The following is a 7,223-nucleotide window of genomic DNA, read 5'->3' as shown; positions in this document are numbered from 1 at the left end:
GATTCTGTGTGAGAGAGATTGAGTGAGAGAGAGATTGAGTGAGAGAGAGATTGAGTGAGAGAGAGTTTCAGTGAGAGAGAGTTTCAGTGAGAGAGCGATTCAGTGGGAGAGAGATTCAGTGGGAGAGAGATTCAGTGAGAGAGAGATTGAGTGAGAGAGAGATTGAGTGAGAGAGAGATTCAATGAGAGAGATTGAGTGAGAGAGAGATTCAGTGAGAGAGACTGAGTGAAAGAGACAGAGTCAGAAGAAGGGAGAAAAGCAGAAACAGACAATCAAGATGTGATACTCACCATCCCACACCGTCTGCTTTCCATCGTTGGACTCGAACACCTTCCCGCCATCAGCTCATCCATGGGGAAGAGATCCTGGAGAGGGGCATTGTGGCGGGATTTGGAGAAAAGCGTCAGGACTGGGACAGAGAGAGTGGGGGATTCAGACTGGACTCTCTCTCACACACACACTGCAATCAGTTCCAATTCACCTGGGCACAGAGATTGAGACACAGAAACTCACCTTCAGAAACCAGCCGCATGGAAGGAAAGAATGTGGTCTGATGTTGTCCTAATATATCCCAGAACCTGTCACTCAAAACAGACAGTCTACCCAAAATGCAGCTTAACCAACCAGCTCTCAGCTTCCTCCATCTGGACACTCCCTCCCAGGTATGGGACAGTCGAAGGTGAGTCTCTGTGTAAACAGCGAATGGGGGAGAGAGGGATATTCCAGACATATCCCAAATGGACCATTCCAGATAGAAGGCTGTCTGCCTCTCTCTCTCTCTCACCCTCCCCCAAAAACCTCATTAACAGAACAGAAAAGCTGCTGTAATTTAAAACCTGGACGGACCGGTTTGGATAATAACCATTTAACACAGATTGTATTAAATGTCTTTCACTATTCACCTCCAGTTAACGGAAAGTTCAGAAATTGACTCATTGCAATTACCTTGAAATTCTGACAAAGTGTTATTGCTGGAGAGGCCTGTTTGACTGCAGTACAAACATGCGGTTTTTATTCGGTTTTTCATTTCCACTGTGTGACAAAGACTGAAACTAGAGCCAGGTTAATGAGGCAGCGAAGAGAACTTTTATAACCAGTGACATTTCACACAACAATTCTTACCCATATTTACAGTTATATTCGTCAATGATTCTTTCCACTGTATTTGATGCTGCTGCATTTATGTATTAGCTGTAATCAATCAATAAAACCTTCTTAACATTTACCAGTTTAATGTTACAAGGGTTCACAAAGCTGGGAAATGGCCATTTAACACAAATGGTATTAAACATCTTCCACTTTTCACCTCCAGTTTATATAAAGTTCAGCAATAAAGACCTCAACATTCTGACAAAGAGTTTTTACTGCTGCAATAAAGTGTCACTTGTTTCCATTTGCTTCCTGACTGTTTCTATCCTCTGCTCTCCTGGGGGATTCAGAGGGATTTTTTTTCATTGTTTGTCCAAATTCAGGAGGTTCCAGATCCTCTGCAGCTGCTGTCCTGCAGAAAATAATTGCATATAAAATCTTTCCCTCATTTTGGAAATATGAGGAGAGAATGTTTACACTAGTAGAGGGGTGAAACAAATAGGCAGGGAGTTATTATGGTCTGGAATTCACTGTCTGACAGGTTTCTGAAAGCAGATTCAATATTAAATTTCATAGGACAATTGGATCAAAATTTCAACTACTCTTAGTTATCGTAGAGAAGATACCAGCTTAGAAAGAGAAATGTGAGAGAGAGAGATGTCATAACGTAGGTGATCAAGAACTCAACACAACTTATATTGAGAGTTTTTGTTTATAAATGACTATTTGAGTTTTATTTGATCCAGTTGTTTTATTTATACATCACCTTTAATCACTCAATATAACTTTCCAAACAGGAATGAGTTTCATGTTACAAGTGTTCACACAGTCGAAAAATAGCCATTTTACAAAAGTTGCATTGAAATTATTTTATTCAGCATCTCAAGTTTAAAATAAAGTAAATTCTTCAGACTTGTGGAAATTTTCAATCTTTGCAAGGGAATCTCCCATCAGTAATGGCTCAGCATCTCCATCTGCTGGTGTCCCTGTCTCACTGCAGTTACTGTCCCACACTCACCATCTCTATCTGCTGGTGTCCCTGCCTCACTGCAGTTACTGTCCCACACTCACCATCTCCATCTGCTGGTGTCCCTGTCTTACTGCAGCTGCTGTCCTCCTCTCACCATCTCCATTTGCTGGTGTCCCTGCCTCACTGCAGTTAATGTTCCTCTCTCACAATCTCCATCTGCTGGTACCCCTGCCTCACTGCAGTTACTGTCCCACACTCACCATCTCCATCTGCTGGTGCCCCTGTCTTACTGCCGCTGCTGTCCTTCTCTCACCATCTCCATCTGCTGGTATCCCTGTCTTACTGCAGCTACTGTCCCCCTCTCACCATCTCCATCTGCTGGTGTCCCTGTGTCACAGCAGTTAATGTCCCTCCCTCACCATCGCCATCTGCTGGTGTCCCTGTCTCACTGCAGTTACTGCCCCTTCTCACCATCTCCATCTGCTGGTGTCCCTGTGTCCATTCAGTTACTGTCCCTTCCTCACCATCTCCATCTCCTGGTGTCCCTGTCTCATTGCAGTTAATGTCCCTCTCTCACCATCGACATCTGCTGGTACTCCTGCCTCACTGCAGTTACTGCCCCAATCACCATCTCCATTTGCTGGTGTCACTTCCTCACTGCAGTTACTGACCTCCTCTCACCATCTCCATCTTCTGGTGCCTCTGCCTCACTGCAGTTGCAGCCCCCGCTCACCATCTCCATCTGCTGGTGTCCCTGCCTCACTGCAGTAACTGTCCCACTCACCATCTCACAATCACTGCGATTTGCAGCTTTGTCCATTGGCGGCATTTGTTGGCAAAAGCGACCACAAGGTGGCGCTGTACAGGCACATGCGCAAATGTACACCATTCCAGTTAAACGTCAGGGTCTGCCCACGCTCAGGCAGCTGCCAGGACTAAAGATGGTGCCGGTCAAATAATCACAGAGGCGGGTGTTGGGTGGGAGGTGGAGCTGGGGGTCTGGGGGAGGAGGAGGGGGAATGGGATTTAGTTCCAGTGTTTGAAACCCTTCAGCTCTTTCCATGATCTCACTAATTTAACAATGAGATTGAGAGGGTATTTCACCCCCTTCTTCAGCTCCTGTCTGAATTTAGTCTGGGTCACAATGTAAATACATGTGTTGGTGCAGGAACTGAGAATCTGCAGCATCTTTGATGTTTGATTTGTGATATAGAGCGGGTCAGTGTAGGAGGAATAATAAATAATATCTGTAATTCGAGTATAAATGATAAACACAACCCAGGTCACCCATAACAGGATAAAACTGCTGGATATACTGAAGAGTAAAATAATTGATTTCCTGCGATTCTCCATCTCTGGGTCCTTGTGATTCTTTGCATTGCTGTGGCGCCGGAATCCCCTGCGGACTTTACTGGAGAATAAAATCCGTCTGACAGTCAGAACATTGAGCAGCAACATCAGAAAGACCAGGACACAAGGGGTTAAAATGAGGTTAAACCATTCAAATGCCCCCCATATGGGGGAAGTAAAGAAGCTCAGTTTATTAACACAACCCATGGGAACATTATCAATAATGTATTGTTGTTCCAGTGGAAAGTACCAGGGGAGAGACTCTAAACAGCCCAGCACACTCACTGTTCCCACAACCACAGCCGCCGTTTTCTCCCTGCAATATTTTGTTTTCAGCTTCTCACAACAAATGGCCACAAATCGATCAAAGGTGAAAGTGACTGTCAGCCAGACAGAAACAACTATGGATGCAGAAAGCAGAACGGTAATGAGAGAACACACAGGAGTAATTCTCAGGAATGAATATGGGAAATAAATTTGAACAATCCAGTTCAGTATGGGATCAGTGATAACGACCAGGAGATCAGACACTGCCATTCCCACCAGGTAGACACTGATACATTTGGAGAGACCGCACTTTCCTCGGGACAGGATCACAATCGCCACCAAGTTAACTGGAAGAGAGAGAGAAAAGGAAGCAGAGAAATTACTGATCAGACCTGGAGACAAAGTAGCAGTTTGACAGGATCTGGGCTGAAATTTCCAGCTTTGTTGCTGCATCGAGCAGTGAAAACTGATTCATTGACCCGGGCAGAGCTTCGTCACAGTGAAATGTTTGAAAACACAATTATTAATAATGAATTGGGAAATTGATGCAGAAAGTGAATAAAGTCAGCACCGGATCTACTGGAAGTACTGAGTGAGGATGTAGTGTCAGTGGGGAATGAGAAGGGGTTTTACAGAGATGGAATCCAATGTGTTAATTGGGATTGTGTCTCCAGACTGTTGGTTGGGGTGAGCGGGATGTGCAGCTGGTTTGTTGCTCTGACAGGGAATGAAACCAATTAGGAACAGGCAGAAAACTGCAGCACTGAGTTTGAGTGTCAGCCATGATCTAGAATGGTGGAGCAAGCTCGAAGGGCTGAATGGCCTCCTCCTGCTCCCATGTTACTGTATTCCTATCAGGTTGGACAAGGAGCTGGAGGTGGAGCCAGTGAGAGAGATTGGGAGGGAGAGAAGGAAAGGACATGTTGGAGCAGGAGGGGAGACTGGAGCAGATGGTTTGGGAAAGTGGATAAACTGAAGCAATGGATGAGGAGACTGAGGATTCAATACAGTGAGAGGAGAGGCTGAGATTCACAGGGAAAGACTGCAACAGAGTGTTAGAGGAAATTTAATCTATAGATCCCAGTAATACAACTCAATTCATACATTCAAACAATAATCATTTTGGTTATTGGTGTTGGAGAACAGTTCATTGTTTCTACAATATAGTCAATATATTTAGTTTGTACAGGCTATTACATATAAATGTAAATATATTTCTGATATCAGCCTCGCTCTTTATTGAATTCAGCAGTCACAGAGATTTTAAAGTGCAGTATTTAAATAATGAATTACAATCAGAGAAGAACTGATTCTATTCTGTTTATTCAGTCACTAAGTAAGGAATAGGAACTTTCTACAAAACAAAATGAGGACCAGACAGAAATCAACACAGAGGATCAAGTCCAACAGGAAAATGAACACAATCTGACAACAGACAACTTCAACTCACAGTTTCTCTAACTACTTGTTCTGGACATTCCAGCACTTTATGAGAGTGAATTATTTACACTGCTGCTTCTTTCTCTTTCTCTTTACTTCTGATTTTCTTTTCCCACCGGTTTCGTTCACCCTGCTCCTTTTCTCCTTCCCTATCTCTCTGGAGTATTCACACCCTGTAAACTGTTACTTCATGCGAATTATCACATATGATTTATTCCTAACATCTGTGTTCTGTTCAGCAGCCCCAGGTTCAATGATTCTATTCTCAGAGTCAGTTTGTTCAATGGTGAAACCTCTGTGAATAATTTAATGTATGTACAGAAAACTCAAGTCTCCACCTGTTCGCCTGCACTCTTCACTTCATCTACAATACATGGAATAAACAGGATCGAAAGCTACTTCCAGACAAACCTCACAATCATTGAAATTCCTTCTCCTGGAATTATAAAGTAATCTGTTAGAATGTGGGATTGTTTTATTAATAAAACACCAACATCAGCGCTGCAGCTGATAATCTGCAGATAAATGGAAAGTCCCTTGATACCAACTGACAGAGTGAAAACCAGTGAAACATCACATCAATAGTTTCTATTTTCCAATGTAGTCCAGTGACAGTGAAGGTTCACAGTGAAGCAGAGAAGGAGATGTGAAAGTGTCAGCAGCAAACTCAGTTCAGTAGCCAGACTTCTGAAGCAGCGTCAGACACACACAGAATAAAATAATATTTGATAACAGTGATAATCAATAAACACATTGAAATCCCAGTTAAACTGAGCCATATTATTGGGGAGGGAGGACATTGCTCTGTCCCCTTGTGACACTGAGATTGTGAGATGTCTCATTATCAATCACTGAAAAAAAACATAAAAATATTCCAGGACCGGTTCGATCCACATCATGAAACTGTTAAAAACTCCTAATGGTCTGATTATTGATCCTCACTGAAACATCTCATTCCAATACATTCAATACACAGAATAATCCAGTAATAATGCCACAGTTACTTAAAACAATACCATTAAATACATAATACAATTCCTACAAGAATGAAAGAATAGACAATGAGGAGATTCCATCAGTAAATTGTTGGAAAAGAACAGGCGGCTGTGTAACACACACAGAGGGAAATAATACCGAGTACAGCAGCACAGTTAACATCGATCTAGACCATTAACAGCAGAGATACTGCTTACCAGCTACTCCAATTGCTGCAAGTACAGGATAATAAATGAATATGAACTGAACGAATACTGGATATCCCATTTCTGTGAGAAGCAGAGACTTCTATTAGCCTGGAATCCACAGCTTCACCAGGCACTCTGAGCTGATCCATTCCAATGGGTCCTGATTTATACATGGGGTTTGTCTCCACTGACACGGTCATACCACTGATCATTGTTATTAGTTACACTCACCTGAACAAACACATTACATCAGCAGCTTTGACTCTGATGTAAATAATGTGGTGGATAAAACACAATCATTTCAATATCAATGACATTTTCTGAGTAAGACCTCTCCCTGGAATAAATTTGAAATCTGTACTCATACTGGACGGATGCTACAATTATTAGTGGCGTCATTTACATTTTCCATATTATTGCCTTGACCTTGTTCACTCCTGGCATTTCTATTGTAAATGTAACTGATCTGTCTGCTGTGGACACTGAATCCAGGGACAAAATCAATCCCGTTTCACTCTGTTCCTGCCTTTTCCCAGTTAAAATGTGAACTTTGAGTCTCTGATTCGGGACCATGTTCAGGGCTCCAGCCCAGAAACTATTGTGAGTGATATTGCGGGACAGACACTGTACACATCCATTTTGGAGGCAGTTGGGTAGTGATAATATCACTGGTCACGTAATCCAGAGGCCCAACCTGATGGCCTGGGGACAGGGGTTCAAATCCCACCACGGCAGCTGCATAAAACAGAGGAAGCTCCCTTTCTTTGTATAAAGTAGAGGGAGCTCGCTCTCCAGCTATAAAGTGGAGGGAACTCCCTCTCCATGTATAAAGTAGAGGGAGCTTCCTCTCCATTTATAAAGATGGGCGCGATGAAGGAAAGAGGAGAGAGGGAAATGAAAGCAAATGGGGAAATTGAGAGAG

The sequence above is a fragment of the Heterodontus francisci genome, chromosome 21 (assembly GCF_036365525.1).
Source record: "Heterodontus francisci isolate sHetFra1 chromosome 21, sHetFra1.hap1, whole genome shotgun sequence".
Taxonomy (NCBI): Eukaryota; Metazoa; Chordata; class Chondrichthyes; order Heterodontiformes; family Heterodontidae; genus Heterodontus; species Heterodontus francisci.
Note: the sequence above shows the minus strand (reverse complement) of the source record.